Source organism: Heptranchias perlo, chromosome 1 (genome assembly GCF_035084215.1).
Source record: "Heptranchias perlo isolate sHepPer1 chromosome 1, sHepPer1.hap1, whole genome shotgun sequence".
Classification (NCBI taxonomy): domain Eukaryota; kingdom Metazoa; phylum Chordata; class Chondrichthyes; order Hexanchiformes; family Hexanchidae; genus Heptranchias; species Heptranchias perlo.
Genome location: NC_090325.1, coordinates 86,629,846 through 86,655,546, shown reverse-complemented (window position 1 = coordinate 86,655,546; position 25,701 = coordinate 86,629,846). Strand labels below are relative to the sequence as shown.

General features: G+C 46.0%; 1 protein-coding gene across 3 annotated transcripts in view; it reads left to right on the top strand.

The window, feature by feature from the left end:
• Positions 1-25,701, top strand: part of LOC137323994 (phospholipid-transporting ATPase VD-like) — a 231,749-nt gene that overhangs the window by 34,993 nt on the left and 171,055 nt on the right. For 2 of the 3 annotated variants that reach the window (XM_067988168.1, XM_067988179.1), the window contains exon 2: positions 14,497-14,672. The exons of the other annotated variant lie outside the window; for it this stretch is intronic. The gene's annotated coding sequence lies outside the window, so the exon portion shown is untranslated. The remainder of the gene's footprint in view (positions 1-14,496; positions 14,673-25,701) is intronic. 3 annotated transcript variants of the gene reach the window in all.

Here is a 25,701-nt window from a genome sequence, read left to right as displayed (position 1 = left end):
AATATTCTGTTTTTCTGTTCTTCCTACCAAAGTGAATAACTTCACATTTCCCCACATTATACTCCATCTGCCATCTTCTTGCCCATTCACTTCACCTGTCTATATCCCTTTGCAATCTCATTGTGTCCTCCTCACAGCTTACTTTCCCACCCAGCTTTGTATCATCAGCAAACTTGGATAGATTACAATCGGTCCCTTCATCTAAGTCATGAATATAGATTGTAAATAACTGAGGCCCAAGTACCGATCCTTGCGGCACCCCACTTGTTACAGCCTGCCAACCTGAGAATGACCTGTTTATCCCTACTCTCTGTTTTCTGTCCATTAACCAATCCTCTATCCATGTTAATATGTTACCCCCAACCCCATGAGCCCTTATCTTGTGTAACAACCTTTTGTGTGGCACCTTATCGAATGCCTTTTGAAAATCCAAATATACGACATCCACTGGTTCCCCTTTATCTACCCTGCTAGTTACATCCTCAAAAAACTCTAATAGGTTTGTCCAACATGATTTCCCTTTCATAAAACCATGTTGACTCTGCCTAATCATATAATGATTTTCTAAGTGCTCTGTTACCACTTCCTTAATAATGGATTCCAGCATTTTCCCGATGACTGATGTCAGGCTAACTGGCCTGTAGTTCCCTGTTTTCTCTCTCCCTCCCTTCTTGCACAGTGGGGTCACATTTGCCACCTTCCAATCCGCTGGGACCGTTCTAGAATCTAGGGAATTTTGGAAGATCACAATCAATGCATCCACTATTGCTGCAGCCACCTCTTTTAGAACCCTCAGATGTAGGCCATCAGGTCTATGGGATTTATCAGCTTTTAATCCCATTAGTTTTTCAAGTATTATTTCTCTACTGATATTAATTACTTTAAGTTCCTCACTCTCATTAGACCCTTGGTTCCCCACTATTTCTGGTATGCTTTTTGTGTCTTCTACTGTGAGGACAGATACAAAATATTTGTTTAACGCATCTGCCATTTCCTGATTCCCCATTATAATTTCTCTTTCTCAGCCTCTAAGGGACCAATGCTTACTTTTGCTACTCTCTTCCTTTTTACATACTTGTAGAAGCTCTTACAATCTGTTTTTATATTTCTTGCTAGTTTACTTTCGTATTCTATTTTCTCTTTTTATCAATTTTTTGGTCGTCCTTTGCTGGTTTCTAAAACTCTCCCAATCCTCAGGCTTACTACTCTTTTTGGCAACATTATAGGCCCCTTCTTTTAATCTAATACTATCCGTAACTTCTTTAGTTAGCCATGGGTGGATCACTGTTCCCGTGGAGTTTTTATTTCTCAATGGAATGTATATTTGTTGCGAATATTGAAATATTTCTTTAAATGTTTGCCATTGCTTTTCAACCATCATACCCTCGTTGTTGTTGTTAAAATGCTAAGATTGTGCATAGACACAAAGGTTCAAGGCTCATGCCCATTGGAATTCAAGTGGAGGCTTCTTCTCCCTTTAGCTCAGATACTGGGCCAGAAATTGCTCGTAAAATAACGGTGAGCCTAACAGCGCTCACAATTATTAATGGTCAAATAGAAGTACAAGTTCCGGTGACTGCACATGTGCAGTCGAACCTGGGAATACGGAACTTGCTCTTCCCGATTCACCGGTGATCTGAAAACTTTGCGTTAAAGGGATATTGCCAGCTGCAATCAATGGACCAGCGCCAACTTGCTCTCCTGCCCAGCTGGAAATTAATTAATCTCACCACAAAAAGGCTGAGTTTTTTTAGGTTTAAGCTAACTTTTAACAGTGTGGTAAGTATTAATGACTGCCAAACAACCTCTCTGGCACTGAAAATTAACTTTTAAAAATGTGGAGTCTCATTACTCCTGATTTTAATAGTTTTTGGACAGATATAATTTTTTTTTAAATTAAAATTTTTTTTTACTTTTTCTTTCTGTCTCTTTCATCTCCGTCTTTAAATCCTACCTCTCATTATTTTGCTTTCTCTCTCTCATTTTATTGTACATTTACTAATCTTGTTGGGCACCTCCTGGCTTTGAGTCTGCGCGGTTTGTCAATTGAGTTTTACTTCCTGGTTCTCGCTATGTGGCTTGCTTCAAGCTGATTGGTTGAGGGCACATAGAGATCCTTTCCCCACTCTCACAGCCTGGGAAAGAACGTTGCCGTTTTTTGAACTTGGATTTCAAGGAAGTTGCCGCCAAAAAGAACGCGGTAACTTAGTGGATGAATTTAAATTTCATGAGTGGTGAACACTGCTGGTTCGCCACTCAGAGCAATTTACAGGCCAATAAGCTGCTAATTTTGGCTCGGTTCAAGTGGAGGATGAAAATGACAGGTTAGCTATAATGGAGAGAATTGGCTCATGTTGCTACAGTATCTTTGAGCTAGACGTAACACGCAGGACATTCCTTAAGTTGGATCTGATTGTCTGTTTCCCTATCAGACAGGATCAACAGAGTGCAGGAAACATTTTTTGAAGGGGAATGTAAGTTTAAAGGGAGGAATATTCAAAAAGTTTAAAAATGTAATCATGAACAGCTTGATGACAAAATAGGCTGCTGGACTTTTGGATATATAATGGTAGGATATTAGGTATCTCTAGCACACCATTATTCACTATATTATGAGCTCCTGATTTTAGCTGAGCTGTTTGGGAGAATAGGAGGGGAAATTAAAATTTGATCCATTGTTGCAGCCTGGCCCTAGAGGCTTAAGAACAGGTTGCCTGCTTCCTCTTAATCGTGGAATGTTGTGAGAGGAGGGGAAATCCAAAAGTATTGTTTTTAAAAAAAAAGACAGTTGGCTGACTACATTGGGTCCTTCATCAGACCTGTTAGGTGTCTCTGCTTGATTTTCTTCAAAGTCTCTCTTCCCAGTGACTAGTGTTGTAGCAGGTTCTTTTATTCTTTCAAACTAAGTTTGAGCTGTCTTAATCCATTCCTAATGAGCATGGCACAAATTGTATTAAATAGGCAATCTGTTGGGGTGAGGTTGTGTCTTTTTTCCTTCCCCTTTCTCATGTGGCTTGTTTTATTACTATTTTTGATCTTCCTCTTAGCTTGCAAAATCTTTGGTTTTGAGAGAAATTAACTTATCAATTGAGAGGTTTTTTTGAAGTGTTTAATTTTCTTTACGTCCTTTATTAATTTTTTCCTCCTTTCATTATATTTTTATTGGTAAGCATAAATGGAGGTAAAAACAGACCAGTGGCTTATGTGACGGTCAAATTATTAATTAATGAGATGTGTCTGAAAACACAGCAGCAGGACACGTGTTCAGAATGGATCTGATTACTCTTGCTTTGAGTTCCTTATCTGAATACAATATTTTCCAATGACTTTTTATTCCGAGTTACTTGCCAATTCTCTTTTTTATAGTGCTCTTAATGCCTGCCTTGGATGCCTGAAGTACTTTAATGTACGCTTAGCACATATACAGTTGAAATGTGGAGCCATTACCTCCATGGCAGTATTAAAGAGGTATGCTATTCATGAAGGTATTCAGACTTTTATTTACACTCAACACAATCGGTCCTACAAGATGTCATTATCATGGCTCTTGCTCTCCTCCTTTATCAGACCAAAAAAAGTAAAGGTTTGTCAAATACTTTTTCATGAAAGCAGTCCTTCTTTAAAGTCAAGGTCATTATTTACTGCTTCAGCAAATTGTAGGTGATAAATATGGAACCCATGTATAATAATCAGAACCCTAAGGCAGAGGAGAGTAAATGACTTATTTTAATGCATTATGCATTGGTCAGGAACAGTTACGATGGGATACACAGTGTTTGCCTTATTCTTTGTATAAGACGATGATACCTATGTAATGCTCTGCTATGTAAGAGCATTAACCAAACAAATATGTACTTGCGGATGCAAGCAAAAAACCTTAATGCCACGTAACACAGCATTGAAGAGTGCTAAGTGACTGGAAGGGATCTTCTGTTGAAGCACAGTAAAGATGGGCATGATTAAAATGTCCTATATCATATGTGTAGAAGTAATAAAAATTGTTTCTATGAAACATTTACAGCAACCTAGGAATACTTAAAATGCACATAAGAAGAGTTGAAGGTTAAATGAGCTGTCTAAAACATAATTTTAAAAAAAATTTCCACTCATGTGCAGCTTTCCCTGAACACCTGGGTCATGCTGCCCTCCATGGTCTGCTAGGATTAAGTATAGTGATAATCTGTAGGGTACTTGGGGAAGGGGAAAGTAGCAGAAAACAGCTGCAGCTACTTGTAGATTAAACTTGGGCCTTATTGAGAAGCACTAAAATTGGCTTAACTTTTTTTTATTTCTGGTTTTTGAATATTTATGTAATTGAAAATCTTGATTCTGGTGGTTGTCTGTGGCCTCTTGAGGCGACACAAGCCTATAAGGCAAAAACAAACCACGATTCAAATACCATTTATCTGTTACATTACCAATCAAATATCCGAACAAATAAATTAGAACAAATCAAAAGTAGCAAAGAAAGTACTAATGAGAAACAAGTAACCAGCAGAATATCAAGCAATCAAATCCCTCTTTTTTTCCGAAAGCAACCATTCACAAGCCAGTAAGTACCACAAAATTAGTCAATCACATTGTTCAGATAATTTCTTCACAATGATTTTGATTGCCATTTTTCTTCTCTACTCTGCTCGGTGCCTAACAGCTAGAAATAATACTTGCAATATACACAAATAGAATAATAAAATTCTGAAGCAAGAAAATCATTAAAATTCCTTCTTAAATTGAATATGTAGAATTCGAAGTGCCTGCAAGTGGTTTCCCCTAGGTAGGCCTGCTCATCAGTGAGGAACCAGAAGCTCGAGTTAGAGATTTCACCCGGACTTGGGCGCTGTGGATATCCAGCTGCTGTAAACAATGGGGTAGACTTTCCACCAGTTGGCGCTGGTTTTATCAATCACTGGGTGTAAATTACATCCAGCGAAATTCAGGTTTCCGTGATCTTTTGCGCTGGTTCAAAAATCAATGCGCTGAAGCCGGCCCCGCCCACAAAACCGGCCACGTCCCCGAACGAAATAACAAGGATGGCGAGTTTCTGCCGATTGCGGCCGTTGGAGGAGGGTCTTCAAATTGCGCTTGTTTTCTTAGGCACACAGGCACTAGTAGGCACTTTTTAAATGTTTTTACATATTAAAAAATATTTAAATTACTAAGAAACTGACTAGTGTACACCAATGAAAGTAGTAAATGGTTCAGTATAGTTTTTTTAAAGTCATTTTAATGATTTGAAATCAGGTTACTCACAGTTGGAGGACTGGACACCCTTATTGAAAATGCTTATCTTTTGTGATAAACTCATTTTCAGACATACTAATAAAACTGCACCCCTTAAATCATCTTAAATAAATCAATGAATATTTCTTATTACAAAAAAAATAAAAGAAACGATTACGCTCTGTTGAGCTGCCGAATTGCGCTGGTTCATGGAAGATTTTACATTTGTGATTATGCAAATACATTTTAGCGGAAACTCGAACTGTAACCTAAGCAGCACAATTTGCGCCCAATTACCAATTGCGCCCAAGGTGGAAACTCTACCCCAATGTTTCATGTGTAAGAGAAATGCATCATGAGAGTTGTAGTTTTTGCCCCTCCCCCTCTCCTATCCAAATACACTACTGAAATGTGCTGTGACAACCATAATAACAAATAGTAACTGTGAGACATGAGTGGCAGTAAAAGCATCAAAGTATTTTAAGCCATTAAATAAAGTTAGATAATGGTGCTTAGAATAATTGTATTTGGGTTACTGAGATGGACTGATATTTTTACATGGATCAGAGTTGAGGTGGTTTGATGCTGCCCTCAGACATTGCTGTCAGAGCTGGTCAATCAGCCAGGCCCAGACCGTGGTGACTGATCACTTATTCAGGTGCCGGTCACTGGAGACTCGATAATGGGGGGGCAAATGTTCCCTGGGTAGTAATAGAACTTCAACAAGAACTACAAATCCATTCTAGGAAATTGCCTCTTATTTGATCCTACCAGTTACACTTTACAAAAGAGACAAAGCCACTTTCAGCCTGAATAGCAATTAAACTCTGAATTAATTTATGCAATGTTTACTTAATAGAAATTAGGTTTGCGTGACCTCAAAGGGAGACAGGCCACCTTAACAGTAGAATAATGGCTTTGTGTATTACATGGTGTGACTCTTCTGCCCTTTAAAAAAAGGGTGTGTTTACTGCCACTACTATGGTGGCAGTAACACATTCTGGTATTGCCACTGACAGTATGTGGGAGAACAATACTCACCCACCCCTTTGTCTGTGTCCAGTCATTGTCAGGCAGGCTACACAGTTCAGACAAGGCACAGTGCTAACACTACTGATTTCAGAGAACAGACAGTGCTAACACTACTGATTTCAGAGAACAGACAGTGCTAACATTACTGATTTCAGAGAACAGACAGTGCTAACATTACTGATTTCAGAGAACAGACAGTGCTAACACTACCAAGTCCAGAGAATGCACAGTGCTAACACTACTGATTTCAGAGACTAGGTAGTCCTGGCGCTGCCGAGTTCAGAGAGCGCGTGGCGCTGGCGCTGCCGAGTTCAGAGGGCGCGTGGCGCTGGCGCTGCCGAGTTCAGAGAGCGCACGGCGCTGGCGCTGCCGAGTTCAGAGAGCGCACGGCGCTGGCGCTGCCGAGTTCAGAGAGCGCACGGCGCTGGCGCTGCCGAGTTCAGAGAGCGCACGGCGCTGGCGCTGCCGAGTTCAGAGAGCGCGCGGCGCTGGCGCTGCCGAGTTCAGAGGGCGCGCGCCGCTGGCGCTGCCGAGTTCAGAGGGCGCGCGGCGCTGGCGCTGCCGAGTTCAGAGGGCGCGCGGCGCTGGCGCTGCCGAGTTCAGAGGGCGCGCGGCGCTGGCGCTGCCGAGTTCAGAGAGCGCGCGGCGCTGGCGCTGCCGAGTTCAGAGAGCGCGCGGCGCTGGCGCTGCCGAGTTCAGAGAGCGCACGGCGCTGGCGCTGCCGAGTTCAGAGAGCGCGCGGCGCTGGCGCTGCCGAGTTCAGAGAGCGCACGGCGCTGGCGCTGCCGAGTTCAGAGAGGAAGGTGTGAGGCCACGGAGGGATTTCAATATGAGGATGAGAATTTTAATATCAAGGTGTTGGTGGACCGGGAGCCAATGTAGATCAATGAGCACAGGGCTGATGGGTGAACAAGATGTGCTGTGAATTAGGATACGGGCAGCCGAGATTTGGATGAGCTCAAGTATATTGCGGGTGGAAGATGGGAGGCCGGCCAGAAAAACATTGGAATCGTCCCACCCAGCTGGACGACGGAGGAGAGGCGTTGGAGGAGGATGGTGTGGTCAACTATGTCTAAGGCTGTAGACAGGTCGAGGAAGATGAGGAGGGATATTTTACCTCAGTCACAGTCACGTAGGATGTCATTTGTGACTTTGATAAGGGCCGTTTCAGTACTGTGGCAGGGGTGGAAACCTGTTTGGAAGGATTCAAACATGCGGGAAAGATGGGCATGGATTTGGGAGGTGATAACATGTTCAAGAACTTTGGCGAGGCAAGGGAGGTTGGAAATGGGGCGGTAGTTTGCAAGGACAGAGGGGTCAAAGGTGGGTTTTTTGAGGATGGAAGTGATGACAGCAGATTTAAAGGGGAGGGAGTCAGTACCTGAGGCGAGGGAACCGTTAACAATATCAGCTAACATGGGGGCCAGGAAGGGAAGTTGTGTGGTCAACAGTTTGGTGGGAATAGGGTCGAGGGAGCAGGAAGTGAGTCTCACGGTCAAGACGAGCTCGGAGAGAAACTAGAGAAAGGTGCAATGTCAGGGCTAGGGCAGGGGGTAACCGCAGGGGAAGGGAGGGAAGCGGCAGAGCAGCTGAACAGATGGTCTTAATCTTAATGGCAAAGTAGTCGATAAGCTCTTCCCATTTGCTGTTATAGGTGAGGTTGGAGGAGGCAGGGGAGAGGGGTTTAGGAAGACAGTTTGTGGTGGAGAAGAGAAGCCGAGGGTTATTTTTGCATTCCAGGATGATCCTTCAATAGCGAGCAGTTTTGGCAGAGGAGAGCAGGACCCAATTATGCTTTACGTGGTCCAGCCAGATCTGGCAATGAATGGCTAAACCAGTTGTCCACTATAAACGTTCAAGTCTGCGTCCCTTGGACTTAAGGAAGCGGAAATGAGGGCTGTAAAGGGGAACGACCAGGGTGAGAGACAGTAATGGTTTTAACGGGGCCAAGGGCATCAACGGTGGAGGTGAGGGTGTGATTGAGCAGATCGATAGTTGCAGAAATGTCGTGGTGAATGGAGGGCCAAAGACTAGACAGTTACGAATTTGAAAGTGCAGTTGTAAATGATTTGGGGAGAGTTTTTTTCCAGGGGCAAACACGGAAGGAAGTGAGATTGGAAAGAGGATGTGGGTGGAGAGGGTTACAAGGAAGTGATCATAGATGGCCTTATCCGCGATCAACAAGGTGGGAGTAGAGAGGCCATGTGAGATGGCAAGGTCAAGGGGATGGCCGTGAATATGGGTAGGGAAGGGAGAGATTAAGGGAGGATCGGAGGGCAGCGAACTCAGAGGAGTGAACTCATGATGAGTTGAGATGGAGGTTGAAGTCACCGAAGATAAGAAATCGCTCGGTGCTGAGGCTGAGGGAGGAAAGCAGTGAATATATCTCGGTGGGAAACTTGGCGTGGTACTTGGGTAAGTGGTAGAGAACAAGGATTTTAAAGGAGAGGTGAGAGGGGTGGAACAAGGTGAGATGCTCAAAGGAGGAGAAGGTGCCAGAGGAGTAGGGGGACAGACCAACATGTGATTTGGTGATCAGGGCCACACCGCCGCATCGGCGGTCTGGGCAGGGCAAGTGGTGGTAGATATAACCAGGCGGGGAGACTTCATTAAGGGGGAAGGTGTCCTCACTCGTCAGCTGGGTTTCCGTTAAGACCACGATGTCGATACAATCATCCACAATAAGCTCATGGATGGCAAGGGCCTCGTTCACAAGTGAACGGACATACTGGAGGGAGTTGCGGAGAGGGGCGGTGATATCTGATCTGCTGGCAGAGACCACAGGGTCAGCACTAGGAGGGGTGAGTGAGATGGGAAGGAGATTAGCCTCCATCGGATTCGCAGGGTGGGAAAGTCGGTGAGAGGGTACGATGGGGCAAGTTGGGTTGTTGCTCGTAAGGAGGCAGCGACAAGTACCTTGCTGGGTCCTTCAGGAGATGCCAAGAAAGGCACAGAGGGAAGCTGTGGGCTTATCTAAGAAGGAATCAAGCATGGGATGGCGGCAGGAGAGTAGGAAGGTCGAGGAATGCTGAAGGGTTGGGGTAGGGATTTGGGGGGAGCAGAGTACTCGAGAGGGGAAAAATGAAAGGAGGCATGAGGACTGGAGAGAGGGACCTTGGAGAGGTAAAGAGAAAAGAAGAAAAAAGTGGAAATAGAAGCAATGGGCTCGGGTCCGGACCAGCAGCCAAAAGGCGCACGCAAATGGACACAGGGAAAATCAAGTTACATAGGCGTGGTCACACAGCAAGATTAGGATAGATATATCCTGGTAATAAACAGGGAATAGAGAGGAGACAATAGGAGGGAGTCCAAAGTCCTTACAGTCAGAGGCCCCGTGGTGGCATAAGGTTGACGTAGATAGGGTGGAGTCTGCTTGGAGCATCAGTGAACTGATGTCCAGGTTTGGAGACAGGTGTGGAGGGCAAGCCTATGGGTTGTCTCCAATTCCATGTGCTCTCATTTTTGTGAACAGTCTCTTATGTGGAACCTTGTCGAATGCTATCAGCATGAGCTGATAAAAACTCCCACCAAACTCCGCTGCAGGAGCGAGGCCTCCACATTGAGCAGCCTCCCACCTCGCTTTGGCTCTGAAAACTCTCCACGCCAGGCCAACCCAGCAACTGACTTATGGGCCCATTCAAATATGTGGCCCCATGAACAGACACCGCAAGATAATGCAGGGGGCTGTATCCATTTTTCTGAGGCTGAATTTGACAAATCCACAGCATTGACTATTTTAGATAATTTGAGCTACAAGGTTAGTTTAGTGAGGCGCATTTCTTTCAATGTGAACGGGTGAGGGTGACGTCATTGGAAATGAAGTCAGTAAACTAAACACTCTGGGAGAGAGCTGCGGTGACCGATGGGGCACTGTGTGCGGGCCATGGATTGTTTTCAGGTTTATTGGGTAGCAAGTGGGGGCGGGGGTGGGGTCACTTTTTACATTATAAAGTGAATAGTGACACTGTGACTGATGACATCACATGCCGCGCATGCGCCGGGCTTTCTGAGAAATCAACTCGCTGCCGTTCGTGCTCAAGAGTGTGATCCAGGTCTAATGGGGGGAGGAGGAGAACGTGATCCATCTCCCCGTTTGGACCACGTTCCCCCTCTCTTACCCCCCCCCCCCTTAGACCTGGACCACGTTCTCTCCCCTCCCCCCGTGCTCTGCTCCCTCCGGGCTCCCCCCTTTTCCCACTGCTTCTGCTCCCTTTCCCCCCACTCTCCCTTCCCCCCGCTCCCCCTTCCCCCCCCCCGCGCCCCCTTCCCCCCCCGCTCCCCCTTCCCCCCCGCTCCCCCTTCCCCCCCCCGCTCCCCCTTCCCCCCCCGCTCCCCCTTCCCCCCCCACGCTCCCCCTTCCCCCCCACGCTCCCCCTTCCCCCCCCACGCTCCCCCTTCCCCCCCCACGCTCCCCCTTCCCCCCCCACGCTCCCCCTTCCCCCCCACGCTCCCCCTTCCCCCCCACGCTCCCCCTTCCCCCCCACGCTCCCCCTTCCCCCCCACGCTCCCCCTTCCCCCCCACGCTCCCCCTTCCCCCCCACGCTCCCCCTTCCCCCCCACGCTCCCCCTTCTCCCCCCACGCTCCCCCTTCTCCCCCCCACGCTCCCCCTTCTCCCCCCCACGCTCCCCCTTCTCCCCCCCACGCTCCCCCTTCTCCCCCCCACGCTCCCCCTTCTCCCCCCCACGCTCCCCCTTCTCCCCCCCACGCTCCCCCTTTCCCCCACGCTCCCCCTTTTCCCCCCAGCTCCCCTTTTCCCCCCGCTTCCCCTTTCCCCCGCTTCCCCTTTCCCCCCCGCTTCCCCTTTCCCACCCGCTTCCCCTTTCCCCCCCCGCTCCCCCTTTCCCCCCCCCGCTCCCCCTTTCCCCCCCCCGCTCCCCCTTTCCCCCCCCGCTCCCCCTTCCCCCCCGCTCCCCCTTCCCCCCCGCTCCCCCTTTCCCCCCCCGCTCCCCCTTTCCCCCCCCGCTCCCCCTTTTCCCCCCCGCTCCCCCTTTCCCCCCCGCTCCCCCTTTCCCCCCCCGCTCCCCCTTTCCCCTCCCGCTCCCCCTTTCCCCCCCCGCTCCCCCTTTCCCCCCCCGCTCCCCTTTTCCCCCCCGCTCCCCCTTTTCCCCCCCGCTCCCCCTTTTCCCCTCTACTTCTGCTTCTCCCTTCATCTCCCCTTCCACTCCCCTTCACCCCTGATTCTCCCCTTTCTCTGGGCTCTGCTCTCTTTCCGCCCCTTATGACTACCTGCATCGGCTGCATTTTTGGTGCTCAGCCTCCAGCACGTGCTTTTAGTGAACAGCCAAGAGGGCAGTTGGTGACCTGAAATGCGCATGTGCGGCCCAACACTCTCCGGGCCCGAGTGTGCGTGCACTAGTCACAGCGTTAAAAAACAGACTTGGGAAGTTAGGATTTTTTTCACTAAGTGATATCGGTCTTCATTATAGTAATAGATTGTTTCCACTGTTTGGCAAGTAGGTAACGAGGGCACAATTTAAGCTAATCAAAAGAATTAAAGGAGAATGTCACATTTTGGGATTTTTGTGGACTATTTTTCGACAGATTTGGAATGAGAATTAACCTTTAAATGTTGGATTTTTAAAGCAAAGTGTATTCATATAAATTTGGAAAAAAGAACACCTGGACGAAAGGTGGTGAATATGCTGATCCAAAACTCTGCTGCCGGTGTCCTGTACCAAGTCCCGCTCACCCGTCACTCTTGTCCTTGCTGGTCCACATTGACGCCAGATACCCCAATGCCTCCAATTTAAAATTCTCAATCTCATGTTTAAATCTCTTCATGGCTTCACCCCTCCCTAGCTTTGCAAACTCCTCCAGCTCTATAAACACCCTCCCCCCAAACTCTCCATTACTCTGCTTTTTGTGCATTTACCTCTCCCCTTGCCCCACCATTGGCTGCCGTACCTTCAACTGCCTAGGCTCTACACACTGGAATTCCCTCCCTAAGCCTCTCCACCTCTCATTCCTTTAGGACCTGCGTTAAAACCTACCTCTTTGTCCAAGCTTTTGGTCACCCCTTCCGATATCTCCTTCTTTGGCTCGGTGTCCATTTTTGTCTGATCATGCTTCTGCGAAGTGCCTTGGGACATTTTATTATGTTAAAGGCACTGTAGAAATGCAAATTGTTGTTCTGAAGCACCGTGGGGTGTTTTTTTAATGTTGAAAGCTTTTATCTATAACGCACTGTCATCTTTCCTTACCCAAGGTACGATAGAGGTAAATATTTGTATTAATATGAATTTTAGCTTAATGACTTGGTATCTTTTTGCAGGTTGTCTGTCTCACTGCAAGCACTGAACTGAGCACATGACCTTGAGGGTCTGTCTAACATAGAAGGATTTCAGCCAATCAGCTTTACACTGCCCTTTTTCTCAAACCACCCTAACCAGATTAAAACCTTTTCCCTTTATACTTGCTGTCTCCCAAAAAAAGTTGTTTGTTTTCAATAACTGATCAATTGTGCTAAACAGAAATACAGCAACAGGTAGGAAAGTTGAAAAAAACCACATTTAAAAAAAAAAGCAGAACCAGCTCAATGTGTTTAGTGAGGCAGGAGCAGAGGCTTTGGCGACAGATTGTTTGACCACAAAAATCTGAGCGTTGGCTGCTGTCGATCACCGAAGATCAGATAATTTATATTAACGAGTACGGTCAATGATGGTATTACCATGTATTTGTTGTCTGAAACTCTAGCAAAGAAAAAACATCTTATTTCGCCTATTCTCATACACGTTCCCAGGTAAAAAAGCGCAATCAATACACAAAGTATGTAAAGCTGCTCAGAATGATGCACTTGGCTTTCACACATGCTCATGTAAACTCTGGAAATGTGTTGCTTTGAGTTGGGAAGTGTGTGGGAGCCAATCCACCAACAAATCCCCTTGGATTGGTGCCACTTGATCTGGAGACTGCATTCCAAGTAGCCCACAATGGCTCAGTGTTTATAAATGTAAATATAGCTTTTGTCTCTCCCCAATCTGAGGCATGTACAAAATATGCCAACAAAAGAGGCACTGTGAAAGGTGGAGGAGATTAAAAAAGAGCTTCTTTTGTCTTCTCCACCTGGCAATTGTGTACATATGTGTTCTAGAGTTTGAAGCTGCAGGCTCTGAAAATTTAAGTCTTGTATTATTTAATATTGGCAACCTATGATATTTACATTTTAAAATTTCTGATTGCAATGCTGGGTGCTGCTATCCTGTAATTTATAATCTTCATGGCTTTGAGAAACCTGCTAAAAATATATAGCGCAAAATGGAAGACATTGATTATCTGGTGTGTGATCTGCTTTCGTAGCAGCTTTTATGTTAATTTTTGACTGCTGGCCCCCAGAGCGTAGTCTCGTTACCAGCAGCCATATTAAAATAAATTTACTGTTTATTTTATCATTTAGGGTTAGATGAAGAGAGGTGGGAGAAGGCTTGTGTGGAGCATAAACACTGGCTTGGATCAGTTGGGCCGAATGGCTTGTTTCTGTGTTGTAAATTTTATGTAATTCTATGTACTGAGTTTTTTTTAGACCAGCGACCAGGAAGATGTGTTTTTTTTTCAACAGGATCTTTCTTGGACCACTATTCTCTGTAGTGACATAACTACTTTGCACGTATGCACTGGCCAAAATGTCACAGCCAGCCTGAACGTGTGCATTGTAACCTTGATAGTGAATGTCAGGCTATTTGATCATGGAGGACACCACAACTGTGGTCAATCCTTTCCTTACTTCAAAGCCTATGTGTGAAGTCCATATGTGAACTTGCCAGCACTGATCATTGGGTAGTGATCAGGAACGGGATCCCTGTGCCGGTTCAGCTGAGCAGCAGGAGTCAGTTATTATGTCCACGTTGGCATGCGGTACGGTATTGTGATTTAACACTGCTGTTGTTTTTCTTCTTCTATCTTCTCCAAAGATGTTGAACAGACAAGATAGTTGTTTTGTATGTGTGTACAAGTTAATGGAGAAAAGTAAATACTGTATAGCAAGAATCCAACAGCCATGAACAAGGACTAACGTGTTTAAGCTTCCGACAAATATTGATGACTAAAAACTTTGAAACATAATATTTCCTTCAGAAACAAAGATAAAATTGCAACATTTTTCATGTTTTGAGAGACTGACAGAAGCAAATTGTTAAGTGGCAGCAAACAGCTTAAACCAAAATTTAATGAGAGTTCTTAATTATCTCCTTGACATCAAATATTAGGTTTATTAAAATATTATTAAAGGAACTTTTGTTAATATCCAGGTGATCACAAAGATTGAGAACAGATGAGGAGGCCATTCGACCCATCTAGCTCATTCTTCAGTAGAAACGTATTGCTCCCTGTCATACTGTCTAGTTGCACCTTGGATGATTCCAGAGTTTTTGCCTCCACCACCTTGCACAGAAGATCATTCCAGATACTATTCACCCCTTTTTGGGTAAGAAATACTTCTTGACATCAGTCCTGAACTTGCCTTTTATCAGTTTATCACTTTTGTTTCCTCATCCTCATTTGGGGTTTAACTTAAAATAGTGCTTTGCGTTAGCCTTTACTATTCCACTTAGTATTTCATCTTATGTAAAGTTCCTTCTCATTTATTGTACTTAAAATTAAAGTATCTTTATATAGTCAGCCATTTCTGGTGACTGATCCGGTTGAACCAATGCAATTTATTACAGTTAGATCATAGAAATCATCTTTGTATTCCTTTATTCCATTGCAGTTTAATTTCCTTTATCTGCTGGAGGACAAATGAGTTTCTGTTGCACCTTTTATTTATATAGCAACAAACAGAAGTAATTTACGTGGTGTGGGTCCCTTGTTCCCCAGAGTTGGTCTGAATTTATTGGATTTGTGCTTCTTGAGCTTCACTGTTATGTTTGTATCTACAAGCTGCAGGTGTTGGGTTGGATGTTTCTGTTGGTCCAGACTTGATGGGAAGGAGTGCTGTATATGTTACACCAAGCTGAGGGAGGAGGGAGGTTTCTGAGAGTTGTGTTGGTGGTGACCTTCTGTCGGGAGTAACTCTGTTGGATTGTGGGAGAGGTGCTGGTACACTAAAGTTCAGCAGCTGTGCATAAGCTTTTATGGCCTGTTTTGGCTGTCTCAGTTGTTGCTGAGCTAAGACTCAGTTAATGCGGAGAACCGGACGGCGTTTCTGGAAGCGGGAGGCATGTGTCAGCATGTGCACTCCCAGTGAGAGAGCTGGCAGAGCCATCACTTCATTTTGTGTTCTCTTGTACAGACATCCAGCATACATCCAAACTGGACTCCGACTGAATGACTGTAGGACATTAGATTGGGGAGAAAAATTGATTTTTTTCAATTAAAACTGATCATTTAAAAACCTGAGCTATATGTGTACAGGGTATCAGATATGTCCTCCATCTCGGACTGTTAGTTGCAGATTTAGGCCAATCATCTCAGCCCCAGGACATTGCTGCAGGAGTTCCTCAGGGCAGTGTCCTAGGCCCAACCATCTTCAGCTGCTTCATCAATGACCTTCCCTCCACCAGAAGGTCAGAAATAGGGATGTTCGCTGATGTTTGCACAGTGTTCAGTTCCATTCACAACCCCTCAAATAATGAAGCAGTCCGTGCCCGCATGCAGCACGACCTGGACAACATCCAGGCCTGGGCTGATAAATGGCAAGTAACATTCGCACCAGACAAGTGCCAGGCAATGACCATCTCCAACAAGAGAGAGTCTAACCACCTCCCCTTGACATTCAACGGCATTACCATCGCTGAATCCCCCACATTCAACATCCTGGGGGTCACCATTGACCAGAAACTTAACTGGACCAGCCATATAAATACTGTGGCTACAAGAGCAGGTCAGAGGCTGGGTATTCTGCGGCGAGTGACTTACCTCCTGACTCCTCAAAGCCTTTCCACCATCTACAAGGCACAAGTCAGGAGTGTGATGGAATACTCTCCACTTGCCTGGATGAGTGCAGCTCCAACAACACTCAAGAAACTCGACACCATCCAGGACAAAGCGGCCCGCTTGATTGGCACCCCATCCACCACCCTAAACATTCACTCCCTTCACCACCGGTGCACTGTGGCTGCAGTGTGTACCATCCACAGGATGCACTGCAGCAACTCGCCAAGGCTTCTTCGACAGCACCTCCCAAAGTGGCAACCTCTACCACCTAGAAGGACAAGAGCAGCAGGCACATGGGAACAACACCACCTGCACATTCCCCTCCAAGTCACACACCATCCCGACTTGGAAATATATCGTCGTTCCTTCATTGTCGCTGGGTCAAAATCCTGGAACTCCGTAACAGCACTGTGGGAGAACCTTCACCGCACGGACTACAGCGGTTCAAGAAGGCGGCTCACCATCACCTTCTCAAGGGCAATTAGGGATGGGCAATAAATGCTGGCCTTGCCAGCGATGCCCACATCCCATGAACGAATTTTAAAAAAAAGATTTTTTGAAATTGGAATATCTAACACTGATAGCAGCTATTAACTTGCATGCCAAGTTTTTAATAATGTGTAAAATGAACACACAGGAACAGACCTGACTCGGTTTCTCAGTGAGTTAATCGAAACTGGTCCAATTTGAGTCACGTCAGGTTTAGAACACAGTTGGCACTTATCCTTTGTAACAGCTAGCAAGTGCGAATGTTAATTCTTTGTTTAGAAGCCCAAACTGTTGCCATGACAATGATGATTAAAAAAAAATCAAAAACTCTCTTCATTTCATTGGATTTACAACCTGTATCCTTGTTTTCCTCAATTTCCAACGGCCTGACTTTGGCAATACAAGGGATGGAGAAATGCAGCCAAATGTACGACGAGGGATCGAATATCTCCTTTACAAAAGCAGCTTTATTGTGAAGGCTCTGGTGAACTTCTTCCACCTCCATTTTGTTTGGTAAACATTGCTTTCTCTCCTTGTCTTCCTATGGCAGCACCACTCTCGAGCAAAGAGTGCAGATAACCTGCTTGTAGGGCAAAGCTAGGTGGGAAAGTAAGCTGTGAGGCGAAGGGAAAGTAAGAACATAAGAAATAGGAGCAGGAGTAGGCCAATCGGCCCCTCGAGCCTGCTCCGCCATTCAGTAAGATCATGGCTGATCTGATCCTAACCTCAAATCTAAATTCATGTCCAATTTCCTGCCTGCTCCCCGTAACCCCTAATTCCCTTTACTTCTAGGAAACTGTCGATTTCTGTTTTAAATTTATTTAATGATGTAGCTTCCACAGCTTCCTGGGGCAGCAAATTCCACAGACCTACTACCCTCTGAGTGAAGAAGTTTCTCCTCATCTCAGTTTTGAAAGAGCAGCCCCTTATTCTAAGATTATGCCCCCTAGTTCTAGTTTCACCCATCCTTGGGAACATCCTTACCTCATCCACCCGATCAAGCCCCTTCACAATCTTATATGTTTCAATAAGATCGCCTCTCATTCTTCTGAACTCCAATGAGTAGAGTCCCAATCTACTCAACCTCTCCTCATATGTCCACCCGCTCATCCCCGGGATTAACCGAGTGAACCTTCTTTGTACTGCCTCGAGAGCAAGTATGTCTTTTCTTAAGTATGGAGACCAAAACTGTATGCAGTATTCCAGGTGCGGTCTCACCAATACCTTATATAACTGCAGCAATACCTCCCTGTTTTTATATTCTATCCCCCTAGCAATAAAAGCCAACATTCTTTTGGCCTTCTTGATCACCTGCTGCACCTGCATACTAACTTTTTGATTTTCTTGCACTAGGACCCCCAGATCCCTTTGTACTGCAGTACTTTCCAGTTTCTCGCCATTAAGATAATAACTTGCTCTCTGATTTTTCCTGCCAAAGTGCATAACCTCACGTTTTCCAATATTGTATTGCATCTGCCAAATCTCCGCCCACTCACCCAGCCTGTCTATATCCCCCTGTAGGTTTTTTATGTCCTCTTCACTCTCCACTTTCCCTCCCATCTTTGTATCATCTGCAAACTTTGATACGTTACACTCGGTCCCCTCCTCCAAATCGTTAATATAGATTGTAAAGAGTTGGGGACCCAGCACCGACCCCTGCGGAACACCACTGGCTACTGGTTGCCAATCCGAGAATGAACCATTTATCCCAACTCTCTGCTTCCTGTTAGATAACCAATCCTCCACCCATGCCAGAATATTACCCCAGCTGTGAGGCGAATGCAAAGAGATGCAGACAGGTTAAGTGAGTGGGTGAGAAGATGGCAGATGGAGTATAATGTGGGGAAATGTGAAATTATTCACTTTGGTAGGAAGAATAGAAAAACAGAATATTTTTTAAAAGGTGAGAGACTAAGAAATATTGGTATTCAGAAGGATTTGGTGTCCTTGTACATGAATCACAGAAAGTTAAGACACAGCAATTAGGAAGGCAAATGGTATGTTAGCCTTTATTGCACGGGGGGTTGGAGTGTAAGAGTAAGGAGGTCTTGCTATAATTATATAGGGCTCTGGTTAGATCACACCTGGAGTACTGTGTACAGTTTTGGTCTTAAGGACCAGTTTTGGTTTAAGTTTAAACCTGACCAGTTTTGGTCTTACCTAAGGAAGGATACACTTGCCTTAGAGGGGGTGCAACAAAGGTTCTTTAGATTGATTTCTGGGATGAGAGGGTTCTCCTTTATGGAGAGATTGAGTAAAATGGGCCTATATTCTTTGGAGTTTAGAAGAATGGGAGGTGATCTCATTGAAACGTATAAAATTCTTAGAGGGCTTGACAGGGTAGGTGCTGAGAGACTGTTTCCCCTGGCTCGAGAGTCCAGAACGAGGAGTCATGGTCTCAAGATAAGGGGTCGGCCATTTAGGACCAAGATGAGGAAAAATTTCTTCACTCAGAGGGTTGTGAATCTTTGGAATTCTCTACCTCAGAGGGCTGTGGATGCTCAGTCATTAAGTATATTCAAGACTGAGATTGATGGATATTTGGACACAAAGTGAATTTGGGTGTATGGGGATTGGGCGGGAAAGTGGAGTTGAGGTTGAAGATCAGCCATGATCTTATTGAATGGCGGAGCAGGCTCAAGGGGCCTTGTGGCCTACTCCTGTTCCTGTTTGTTATGTTCTAATACTCTTCTATAACTGGCATCTTTGAGTGACTTCCTCTGGCAATGTTCCCCTCCTTTGGGGAAGTGCTTGGAGTTACTCATTTTCTGTTTGATGCACAGCATGAATGGGATTAGTAATTCCCAGTGTAAAGAATTACAGCTATGAAACCAGTGTACTCCCACTCAGCTGCCATCTTCGATACTTCCAGTTATTTGTCTTTGTGAAATTCTTTGTGACCTGATCTTCAAGAAAAAAAAACTACCCTTTAATTTTACAAAATGAACTTTTTAGGCACATTAGAAACTGCGAGGTTTGGGATGTGAGACTAACATATATGAGCACAAATCTAATACCACTATGACGTTAAAACATTTCAGTAAATACCAGTCAAACTTTTAAAATTAAATTTCTGGGGCAAAGTGGTGGTTATGGTCATTGTGCACTGAACTTCATTTTTAGCTGTGTCACTATGGAGATGTACTGAGCAGAAGCCAGGTGCTCTTGTACGAGGGATAATCAGAAGGAGGCATCCTGCATGCTTCTTGGGACTAGGTTATCTGCTGCTCTCTGGAGTAGCATGAGCAGGCCAAGGAAAAAGGACGTGTCTGTTTTCATTTTGAGTTACTTTTGTTTCCCCTTTATTTTCTCCCTGTGCTGAAACATGCCTCCCACTTCCACTAACGCTCTGTTGAAAGTCACAAACTCTTGACGAACAAAGCCTTAGTGGAAGTGGGAGGCCTCACTCGTCCAGCAGAAGGGAGTTTCATGGGAGTTTTTACAGATCATGCTGATCGTGTGCCATACGTGATTCCAGATTCACAATGACTGGCACAAATTAGTGCCATGCAGCCCTCTATAGAGTGGAACCTAGCTTGCCAGTGGAAATAATCTTTCACTATTTACCCACACTCACCCCTTTACCAGCTGCTCCTCTTTCCACATCGCTCCTACTCACCGTGTTCTTGCTGCTGCTCCCAACTTTGCCCGACTTATCTTGCCCTGTTCCTCTCTCCCCACCCCCATTCCCAAGTCTCCCTCTTATCAGGTTGCATCTACGTCTGCACTGCTCTCGAGTAAATAGACCCAGCTCTTTATGCCTACCTGAGTAACTAAGGTTCTTTAAGCTTGGAATTGTTCTCGTAGTTCTTCTTTGAACCTTTTCCAAGCCCACTCTATCACCCACCATGTGAAGGAACCAAAACTGGGTGCAGTACTCTAGATGCAGTCTAACCAGCGATGTGTATAATGACAGAAGGGGTCCTTTGATTTGTACTGAATGGTTCTATTACTACAACCCGATACCATTAGCTTTAGCTGCAGCTTCTCTACATTGAGACCCTTCAGTGATCTGTGCACAATAACATCTAGATCTTTTTCTCTCTCAAACCTCTTTCAGTATTATTCCCTGTAAATAATAGCATTCTCTGCATTGGTCCTACTAACATGCATGACACGACGTTTATGTGTTATTTGCCATGTTGGAGTTTAGCAGCAGGAAGGCCACCATGGGAGCTTCACTAGGTTCGTAGGCCTTTCAAAGGTCCACCTGCTGCTGCTCCTGAGATGCCCTTCCACATCAGGCATTGCAGCAGGCCAAATCCAAAGGCATGATGGCGGTTGAGGACGAGGGGGGATAGTGCACCACAGCGACAGTGAGTTCCTCGCAACTTGTTGGAGGTGAGGGATAGATAGGGGTGAGTTTATGGAAATGATTGATGGTGCAGTAAAGAAGCGGAGGGTTATCGTTGCTCTCCAGGATGACCCTGGAGTAGAAGGCGATATTAGCAGAGGAGGGTGAGGCCTGAAGGCGCTTGATGTTGTCCATCCTGATATGGTGACGGATGGTTAAGTGTGTTGCACAGGATACGCCCAAGCCTGTGCCCCTTGACTTGAGCTTGTAAAAGTGAAAATGGAGGCCATACCAGGGGAAGGAAGGAAAGAAATGAAGGAACTAAAACACAGCAGCCAATTTGCACACAGCAAGGTCCCACAAACAGCAATGAGATGGTGTTGGTGAAGTGGCAGGGTTGTACTAATGCCCTGCCCATGCAATCCTGCCAGCAGCTACTCGCAATGTGGGGGCCTCACTCCCCCAGCAGACGGGGGATTTCGTTGGAGTTTTTACAGATCATGCTGACAGCATTCGACAAGGTTCCACATAAGAGACTGTTAACAAAAATGAGAGCACGTGGAATAGGAGGCAACCTATTGGTTTATATAGGGGAATTAGTTAGTAGATAGGAGACAGAGAGTAAGGATAATGGGTCTGTACTTAAATTGGCAGGATGTGACTAGTGTTCTCCTGTACCGGGGCCACGGCTTTTCACTATATTTCTAAATGGATAAAGGAATAGAGAGTATCTAAGTTTGCTGGTGACACTAAGTTAGGTGGCACAGTAAATAATGTAGATGCGAGCAGAATGTTGCAAAGGGACATTGATAGATTAGGTGAGTGGGCAAATCTGTGGCAGATGGAGTTTAATGTGGGAAAGTGTGAGGTCATCCACTTTGGACCTAAGAAAGACAGATCAGGGTATTTTCTAAATGGCGAGAAGCTAGGAACTGTGGATGAGCAAAGAGATTTAGGGGTCCAAGTAGAGAAATGACTAAAAGCTAGTGGACAGGTACAAAAAATAATCTAAAAGGCTAATGGAATGTTGGTTTTTCTCTCAAGGGGGCTGGAATACAAAGGGGTGGAAGTTATGTTACAACCGTACAGAGCTCTGGTTAGACCCCATCTGGAGTACTGCATTCAGTTCTGGGCACCGCACCTCAGGAAGGGTATATTGGCCTTGGAGGGGGTGCAGCGCAGATTCACCAGATGATACTGGAACTAAAAGGGATAAATTATAAGGACAGGTCGCATAGACTTGGCTTGTATTCCCTTGAGTATAGAAGATTAAGGGGTGATCTAATTGAGGTGTTTAAGATGATTAAAGGATTTGATAGGGTAGATAGAGAGAAATTATTTCCTTTGGTGGGGGAATCCAGAACAAGGGGGCATAACCTTAAAATTAGAGCTAGGCTGTTCAAGGGTGATGTCAGAAAGCACTTCTTCACACAAAGGGCAGTGGAAATCTGGAACACCCTCCCCCAAAAAGCTGTTGAGACCAGATCATTTGAAAATTTCAAGACTGAGATTGATAAATTTTTGTTAGGCAAGGGTATTAAGGGATATGGAACCAAGGCGGGTAAATGGAGTTAAGATACAGATCAACCATGATCTAATTGACTGGAAGAACAGGCTGAGGGATTCAATGGCCTACTCCTGAGCCTATGCTCCTGTGGCAGTCCGGGCGATCATTGAAGCCACCAGCCAAACATTAGGAGGAGGGTAGGAGAGCTGTTGTCACTTCTGTAGTTGCAAAAATTACTGCCCGTGTGTTTGGATTTAACAATTCCCCCCCTCACCTCGCCCCTGTTCATTTGATTCCGTTGGGTGCACTGCCAGCAGAACGGTCAGGGCACAGAGGGGTCATGGGAGGGAAATCATGGCAGAAATCGAGGTAGCCAGTTCTGGTGTGGAGTTTTGGCTGAGGTGCCCTGCCCCACTTCACCTGCCAGACCACCACCCAGAAGTGGATGGTTTTCATAAGTAAAGTCCAGGCCTTTATGTCAGAGGAAGTTATGAACAGTCTGCTGCTCAGACCACACCTTGACTCCCTTGTGCAGTGCTGGTCACTGAGGCACAAGGGAGCTACTGATGTGCTGTGGCCAGTGCAGAGTAAAGCCACAAGGAGGATCGCTAGGAGAAAACAACATAGATTCAAATGTAGGAATGTTATCAAGAAATTGTTCTTCACACAAAGAGGGATCAACACTTGATTCAAGGTGAGCCAAATGGCCTTGCTTATCCATACTTATCTTGTCATCTCTTTTTCTTGAATGAAGAAGAGAAGGAGCAATGGAGGGAGGATGAGCAGCAGTAATAAATACACATAACCTAACTGGCAGGCCAGCTTTAGGAATGAAAAGGAGTCACCATGCAATTTGTGTTGCCTGCAATTCCTAACAGCTATTGCCTGTATTCCAAGAGACACTGTGGAGTAGAAGGCAATGCTGCTGTCCGTTGGATCCATACCTATCTGCCGTCTCTCCCACAAGTCCATGTTTGAACTTGTCCGATCCAGTTTCAACTCTAATCAGAGTCAAAAGTGACATCCTCTGTGACTGTGGCTGTGGTGCACTATCCCTCCTCACTTTGACTACACCATCCTTCTCCAACGCTTCTCCTCCGTTGTCCAGCTATTATCTGTCCAGTCGTAGCCAGAGAATCTCCTGCAATAGCTTCTTTTCCCGCTCCCACACCATTATCTCTGGAGTCCTCCATGGATCTATCCTTGGCCCCATCCTATTTCTCATCTACATACTGCCCCTTGGCGACATCATCCGAAGAAATGACATCAGGTTCAACATATATACTGACGACACCAAGCTCTACCTCACCACCACCACCACCACCACCTCTCTCGACCCCTCCACTGCCTCTGTGTTGTCAGGTTGCTCGTCTAACATCGAGTCTTGGATAAACTGCAAATTCCTCCAATTAAACATTGGGAGGATCAAAGATGTTGTCTTCAGTCCCCACCATAAACTACGTTCCCTCGCTACTGATTCCACCCTCTTCCTGTTCACTGTCTCAGATTGAAACAGACTGTTCGCAACCTTGGCATCCTAATTGACCCTAAGCTGAGCTTCCGACCCCATATCCTCTGCATCACAAAGACCACCTACTTCCACCTCTGCAACATCGCCTCATCTCAGCCCCTGCCTCAGCCCATCTGCTGCTGAAAGCCTCATCCATGCCTTTGTTACCTCCAGACACAACTATTCCAATGCTCTCCTGGCTGGCCTCCCATTTTCCATCTCAACATACTTGAGCTCATCCAAAACTCTGCTGCCCATATCCTAACTCGCAGCAAATCTTGTTCACCCATTACCCCAATGCTCGCCGGCCTACATTGGCTCCTGGTCCACCAACACCTTGATTTTAAAATTCTCACCCTCATGTTGAAATCCCTCCATGGCCTCACCCCATCCTATCTGAACTCGGTAGTGTTAAAAAGAAAGAAATGTTTGCATTTATATAGCGCTATTCACGACCTCAGGACATCCCAAAGCGCTTTACAGCCAATGAAATATTATTGAAGTGTAGTCACTGTTGTAATGTAGGAAATGCGGCAGCCAATATGCTCCCATAAACTCCCACAGACATCAATTTGGTAATGACCAGATAATCTGTTGGAGATGTTGGTAGAGGGATAAATATTGGCCAGGACATCGGGGATAACACCCTTGCTCTTCTTTGAAATAGTGCCATGGGATCTTTTACATCCACCTGAGAGGACAGATGAGGCCTCGGTTTAACATCTCATCGGAAAGACAAGGCAGCACTCCCTCAGTACTGCACTGGAGTGACAGTGCTCAAGTCTCTGGAGTGGGGCTTTTGAATCCACGACCTTCTGATTCAGAGGCGAGAGTGCTACCATTGAGCCACAGCTGACACTGTTAGAGCTGTGCGTTCTCTGAACTTGGTCGTGTCAGCGCTGTGCGGTCTCTGAACTCGGTAGTGTTAGCACTGTGCGTCCTCTGAACTTGGTAATGTTAGCGCTGTGCGTTCTCTGAACTTGGTCGTGTCAGCGCTGTGTGTTCTCTGAACTCGGCAGTGTTAGCACTGTGTGTTCTCTGAACTCGGTAGTGTTAGCACTGTGCATCCCCTGAACTTGGTAATGTTAGCGCTATGCATTCTCTGAACTTGGTCGTGTCAGCGCTGTGTGTTCTCTGAACTCAGTAGTGTTAGCACTGTGCATCCTCTGAACTTGGTAATGTTTGCGCTATGCATTCTCTGAACTTGGTCGTGTCAGCGCTGTGTGTTCTCTGAACTCGGTAATGTTAGCACTGTGCATCCTCTGAACTCGGTAATGTTAGCGCTGTGCGTCCTCTGAACTCGGCCGTGTCAGCGCTGTGCGTCCTCTGAACTCGGCCGTGTCAGCGCTGTGCGTCCTCTGAACTCGGCCGTGTCAGCGCTGTGCGTCCTCTGAACTCGGCCGTGTCAGCGCTGTGCGTCCTCTGAACTCGGCCGTGTCAGCGCTGTGCGTCGTCTGAACTCGGCCGTGTCAGCGCTGTGCGTCGTCTGAACTCGGCCGTGTCAGCGCTGTGCGTCCTCTGAACTCGGCCGTGTCAGCGCTGTGCGTCCTCTGAACTCGGCCGTGTCAGCGCTGTGCGTCCTCTGAACTCGGCTGTGTCAGCGCTGTGCGTCCTCTGAACTCGGCCGTGTCAGCGCTGTGCATCCTCTGAACTCGGCCGTGTCAGCGCTGTGCATCCTCTGAACTCGGCCGTGTCAGCGCTGTGCATTCCATGAACTTGCTAATGTCAGCGTTGTGCCTTGCCTGAACTCTATAGCCTGCTTGACAATGACTGGATCA